Raw genomic sequence first — 6,928 nt, 5'->3', positions numbered from 1 at the left:
GCCGAAGAAGCTGCCAGGGAAGTGATTGGGGAGCTCTTCCCTCTTGATGGTTCCTTTCCGTGGGGCCAATTTGACGAGCTGCTTGACGATAGGCTCGAAGCTAAGGAGAAGGCCGTGGCGGAGGCCGCCCAGGAGGCGGTGAGGGCGAAGATAGAGAAAGAGGCGGCCGCGGAGAAAGCAGCTCTTGCTGAGAAGGCTAAGGTGGCCAAGGAGGAAGCCGAGAAAATGAGGGCAGCTGATGCCGCTGAGGCTAAGGCTGAGGCTGCTGATACTGAGGCTGCTAGGAAAACTGCTGGGTTGCCTATTGAAGAAGATGCGGCTACCGCTGCTGATGGCAAGCAGCAACAGGCATAGGGAGACGGGCGGTTGTCACCAGGCTCACCCGGCGTTTCGGATAGCTTCAGCTGTTCGGGAGCCAATTATTAAGCCCTTCCTTCCTGCCATCTTTTGGCGCTCCAAATGATATATTTGTAATTTTTGCTTTTCCTTGTATTTTGTACAACTTTGGTAGGTTGTGTTTTGGCTTATCCCTATGGGGACGGCCGTCGTCTGTATCCTCTTCACTTGTAACCTGTTATCATTTTTTTTTTTTTTTTTTTTTTTTAATAAGAGTTCGTTTCTTTTGCCTTCGGCCTGGCCGAGGTCTTTATCTCATTTCTTACTCTTGCGCTAATAGTTGAGCGTCCCAACTGTTTTTAGCGTTTTCACTTTGCCTCTGGCTTGGCCAAGGTCTTTTCTCGTCTTCGTCTGAGTTGTCTTTTTACATTACTAATTGAGCGCCTCTTTTTGTTTCCGCCTCGACTTGGCCGAGGCAGTTTAGAGTGCGTATCTCAACTGTGTTTCAACGCTTCTAAGGCATTTCGATTGCTTTTGCGAGTATAAACTGCGCTGGCCGTTACTGTCGCGGTGTCTGCCTCATGAGGGTGATTGCCGCTCTTGTCGGATTGACAGTGTGAGCCGGCGTCGGTTTCTTGACAGAGACTGCCGCTCTTGTCGGATTGACAGTGTGAGCCGGCGTCTGTTAATTGATAGCGTGTTACGTAGCGTCTACCACTTTAAGTGACTGCCGAAGCGTCTACTATTTGGGGTGACTGCGACGGCCGGCCCGGGCCGCCGCTCTTGTCGGATTGGCATGTGTGAGCGGCGTCGGTTTCTTGACAGAGACTGCCGCTCTTGTCGGATTGACAGTGTGAGCCGGCGTCTGTTTCTTGATAGCGACTAGCCTGAAAATGAACATTTTGATGAAAGACTTGGTCGATTTTACATTAGACATCAACATGCGTCGGGGTGCCCACAGCTGTTTTGGACACCTCCGCCGCTATACAAGGTCTAATAGTTTCCTAATGGCTCAGTGGAGGCGCTCCTTCCCAGTCAGCCGTCGGTCGCATCCATGAGGTCGCCCTCCTGTCGTGAGGATGAGCTTTTCCCCCTCTCCGACTGCTTTGCCACTTTGAGGGTTTCATGTTGCATCCTCTTGGCCAGATATCTGGACGTTGACCGCCTCGTCCTTCTCGTCCTTGGAGACGAGCCTATGCGCTTCCCCCCGGTCCGAGACATACATTAGTGTCAGGGCCCGGATGGACATCACTGCGTCGGCCTCGCTCAGAGTAACTCGGCCTATGAGAACGTTGTAGGCGGACGAGCCGTCAATGACCACGAACTCAGCCAGGACATTCTTAGCCGTACTCCCTTCGCCGAGCATTACCGGCAGTCTGATTGAACCCAAGGGTACCAGGCCAGCCCCGGAGAAGCTGTACAGTGGGTTGGTGCAGGGGCTCAGGTCCTTGATTTTCAGGCCGAGGCTGTGGAAGCACTCCCTGAACATGATGTTCGTGTAGGCGCCTGTGTCAATCAGACACCTCTTCACCAGGTGGTTGGATATGTCCAAGTTGACTACAAGTGGGTCGCTGTGAGGGGCGATGACTCCCTCGTAGTCCTTCCTTCCGATAGTCATATCGGGAATGTTGGAAGCGGGGATCGCTGTGTTGGGCACAAAGTTGATGGCCTGATACAGCTCGTTCAGGTGTCGTTTGTGCCCATGAGCTGACCCACCGTTCTCGTTACCCCCGATGATTACATGGATCACTCCTATCCGTTGAAAAACGGATTTCTTATCTGAGCCGCTGGCGTCAGTATTTTGGCCTTTGGCAACATACTTGCCGAGGCTCCCCTTCCGGATCAGCTCTTCAATGGCATTCTTCGATGCTTGCGGCGATTGTCGATAAGGTGACCGGTGTGGCCGTGGTACTCACAGTACTGGCCCGTGTCACCGTCCCCCTTCGGCTTGGGGGGCCTTTCCCATGTCTGGCCCTCCTTCTTGCTCAGGGCGAAGACCTCGGCGGCTGATACAACCAAAGGGGTTTTATCATGGTAATGCCTTTGGTAGAACGTTCCCGAACTCCCCACAGACGGCGCCAATTGTTCCGGGTGTAATTCCAGAGCAGATATTTGTTACCACTCGTAGCTTGTAGAATGATGTCCTTGCTTGAATTCTCCTTGCGGTCTCCTGAAACGATGAATAAACTGAGGGCTCGGCTTTGGCCGAGCGTACTCACTCCGACGCTCAAGTCAGTAAACTTAGAGAGGTAAGTTGTTGTTACTTGGCTAAATGCGTATTGTAGAGAGATAAGGAAGATATTACCAGATGAATAGTGGTTATTAGGTTAATTTGTGAATCCTTTCCTCAATGAAGGTTGAGGAGTATTTATAGACTTTCCCCTTTTGTCACGTAGTGGCCAAGTGGCCAAGTGGCTAGCAGGTGGAAAGACCGTTCTACCCTCGGCCGATGGACCCATGGCAGGCCGGCCGAGGGGTCTTGGGTATGAGTACGCGGATGCGTGCCCCGGCTGGGTAGTTGCCAGGCCGAGACCCAGGTGACAGGCCGACAGGTTGCATCGGCTAGACTGTCTAAGTCGTTGACTTTGCTGTAAATATCTTCGACCTTGCTCAATATGTTGACTTGGTCAGCGGTGCAGAATATGCCCCATCAAGTAGTTCTGACAATTGATTGTGAATTACAAGAAAGAACATCAAATAAAAAAAGCAAGGTTAGGAATAATATTTTAGTTCTTTACTTATCTTCGGCATTGTGTTTAGAATAAAAAAATTCCTAACTTTGGCTTTCTTATTGAATGCTTTGTCGTATTATTCACAACCAATTCTCAAAACTACTATATATAGTTTGAATTCCAACATAAAATAGATTATAATAAGCATACATATTTCATAAGAATTAACAAAAACATCACACTTATTTCTTAACAGAGTGTATTAATCTAATAACAATGTCAAATTTTAATCTATTTTCAACCCTTCAGTGTTGTGGCAAATCTCTCATATCACTACTTGCTGAGGCCAAATCCAAAGACAAAACACCCGAAACGCCTATTTATGACAGAGTCGATTCTGCCGTTACCGGTTTAATCAAGGACTTGGAGCAAAACAAAGATGAGGGGTTTACTACAGAAGAGTGTTTTCGCAAAGTTGTAGAGAAAATTGAATCGACTCTTGAAGAGCTGATGAAATATGACGCGCAAAATGCATCCAATTATAGAGATCTCGCAACCAGGCTTGGTAAGTTCGTATCCACTTTTAGTCAGATACTCCCTACTTCAACTGCCACCCAAACCACCACCACCAAAAACAACAACAACAATAATAATAACAATACTAGTGTTAATAATAATAACAACTATAATGATAATGATGTCCAACATGCCAATATTAACCTTGAAAATTCATTGTCGAGTTTAACCGATCATCAAAAAGTATTGTTAGAATTATTTGCTGTACTCCCACAAGGGACAGAAGTAAAAGAGAATGACTTGCGCCTTTGTTGGTATTCGATAACTGAAATAAATGTCGATTCAGAAAGAACAGTAAAGTTAGATTTTGAAACACACTTGGATAAATTGGTGGAAACGAAAATAATTGAACGAGTAGTGACCGGTGTAGGAAGTGTTAAATTAAACAGTAAAAGGGAAGGTGTTAAGTACACCATGCCCAGTATAATTTGGTCCAATTGTCAAAAATATTGTGAGATATGTGATGAGAAGTTTAGGATTACCGATAATGGTATAGTCGCAAACACGGATGCTTCTAATCTCACCACCAAGAGGCTCAACTCGTTGTTGTCAAAAATAATAGACTCCTACGTTAGAATGCTTCAACTGGGTAGCTGGAATAATGATCCAACAAAGTACATTGTCGTCGAAGATGTGGAAGCCCTGGCTAAGGCTTTTAACAAGATATCTTCGATCAGGTTTTTAAGCCTTCAAGGGGTATCGGGATTAGTAGAGCCGCCTTCTTTAGCTACCATGGCGGAAAGCCTCAAGGTCTTGAACCTTAAAGGTTGCCACAACTTAGAATCTCTTCCACCGCAGTTTAACAAGTTGCTTAAGTGGGAACTTGGATATCTTGACATATCCGAGTGTTACCTACTTGATCACCTTCCGGATGCACTTTGAGTGGTCAGTATTAAGCTTAGAGTGCTTAAGGGATTCGTACTTCCCAAAGAGCAGACGCCTGACCAACCCTTCATTTCTACCCCATCACAATTTCAACATCTTTGGAAACTAACATTACGAACAAAGCGCTTGAATTTTCCTACAAAATTCGATCTTGAAACTCTTTGTGAGTTAGGAAGTCTTACCCACTTGAAAATAACATGGGTCGGGGCGTGTTCTGGTGATGATAATCAAGATGTTCAATTTGAGGATGATTCCAAATTTCCACCCAAACTGACAAAATTTGAGATGGAGGCTGCCTCCGACAGCACGTCGACAAAAATTCTAAATCTAATTGCTCGACCAAAGGAGGCTACGGCAAATGTACCTGACAGTGACACAAAGCCGCCCGTGTCGCTCAAGAAATTGTACATCAAAGGGGGTAATCTCTCAAAGCTTGACGAATGTCGATTTGTAAGATACTACGCCTTCAATATTTACCTAATATGCAGCACAGTTGCTATGATATGATGCGTACATTTCCAACATTGCATCGCTTGGAGATGAGTAAAGATGTAATGTACTCCATGTTGCGCCAGTCCTTCCAGAAAGCTACTGGAACTAATGATGAAAATTCAGGTTGGGAACCGTCCTTTACTCGTCATGCTGCTCCATCTTCCACTTCCTAGATTGATTCACATGCTGGATGCTTCAACCTGCACACATATGGGTGCGTGCGCGCGCTTATTGGAAATATTTGTAAATATATATACTGTAATTGTTAATCTTGTGTAAAACCTTTGAATTGTTGCATACAATATACTAAGTATAATTATTCGCGTGTAACATTTACTCTGTAATGATTGTTGTAAATTGAGCATTGTTATTCTTATCTTTTGCAAAGAAAAGAAAAAGAAAAAGGTGATATTCTGACTTGTGATATTGAAAACAATGGAGGTTTATCCAAGCAATGGACTAATCATCTCCTTCGACTCAGACCCGCCGTCTTCATTCTTGTTGACCTCTAATATCCAAGCATTCCTGAGTGTCATAACTACTTCTTACATGTTTAGCCTATTATGCTTCACTCTGTTTTTCCATAATATTGGGGACATAAAGTATGGAAATTGATGTTGAAAGTCCTCTTTGTTTAGGCTATTGCAAATTCAACAATAATACCAAAATTTCCGACTTTGTCCGACTTATTTCATGTACACAAAAAATTAAACCTAAATCAAACCCCCGCCCCGCCCCGGCCACCCCTTCCCCACCCCAGCTAACCGTGGTCAGGCGCTAATGACTGACGACGACTACCATAGCCGTGAAGCTGATAATTATCCGAACAATGCATCAAGCTAAATTTCACAAACGCTTAAAAACACATAAGAAATCAAAATATAATAATTAAAATCAGAAAACCTAATCTAGTGCACAAAACAATCGAAGAAAATTGATAAAGAGTGAATAAATAGCAGAATAGAGAAAGAACCTTGAGAAAAAAGCGTTGGATTTACCGCAGTGGAAAGTGTCAGTGTTACAGCAGTTAGCCGGAGGCCATTGAAGAGCTAAGACCAAGTTATCGAAATCACGATGGTTGCCGATACGGAGTGATATGAAAGTCAATTTTGATTGTTTACTTTCCTTATATGGAACTCCTATAATCAACCAAAACTGCCTTTATTTGGTGATTCCTGATTTGCAGTACACATTTTATTCATCACAATTTACAATACAACAATTATACCCCTTTAATTTCCCCACCCAAAGGGTATTGTAAATTGTGATGAATGAAATTTAATTTCCTAGATTACAGCAATTACTTGATTTACAGCAATACGTAGTACACATTTTAATTTCTCTCTAATCTATTTTCTCTAATTACGTTGTACTGCGCTGGTGGGGTTATGGTGGCGTGATGATAAGGAATCAGCGATTGGTGGTCTGTATTACGTTGTACTGCGCTGACTTCTTTTATCACTTTTTCTCATTTAATATGTACTACGTATTGCTGTAAATCAAGTAATCATGAAACAATCAAACTTGGTGTTTAAATGGCGGTGGAAGAGTTTAGCTAATCATATTTATTCATTCAAAGATTGGTTATTGCTGAATAGGTTTTCGCCTTTTTTTTTGTTTCGTACTACTACCATCAACTATGCCGTAACTACTACCAGATTACTCGTCGGCCAATCGTCACCTTCCAACACTGCCGTCGTAGCACTGCTTCAATGGCGGCAGACCACCAGCGAACCACACCGTCAACGATTGGCTGTAAACCACCACCAACAAATCCTCCTTACCACACTTAAACCCTCAATTAATTTAGAAATAAATCCTAGTTTAAAAAAGGAACAAAATTATAAGGGTCAAATTAATTATTGAAATATAACATTAATAAATTAAATAGAAGCTTATCAGTCGAATAATCATTAATAATAATTAATTATTGAAGAATTTTATGAAAAAAGTCAGGTTTCAACAAT

General features: G+C 43.6%; 1 long non-coding RNA gene across 1 annotated transcript; it reads right to left on the bottom strand.

The window, feature by feature from the left end:
• Positions 1–4,480: 4,480 nt before the first annotated feature.
• LOC141598957 (uncharacterized) lies at positions 4,481–6,029 on the bottom strand. The gene is made up of 4 exons (XR_012523684.1): positions 5,935–6,029; positions 4,947–5,161; positions 4,745–4,833; positions 4,481–4,605 (listed from the first exon to the last, which is right to left on the bottom strand). It is a non-coding gene; the product is annotated as an uncharacterized LOC141598957 (long non-coding RNA).
• Between the last annotated feature and the right edge of the window lie 899 nt (positions 6,030–6,928).

The sequence above is a fragment of the Silene latifolia genome, chromosome 9, assembly GCF_048544455.1.
Source record: "Silene latifolia isolate original U9 population chromosome 9, ASM4854445v1, whole genome shotgun sequence".
In the NCBI taxonomy this organism is placed as follows: domain Eukaryota; kingdom Viridiplantae; phylum Streptophyta; class Magnoliopsida; order Caryophyllales; family Caryophyllaceae; genus Silene; species Silene latifolia.
The sequence above is the reverse complement of the archived record's forward strand: the minus strand, read 5'-3'. Positions and strand labels throughout refer to the sequence as shown.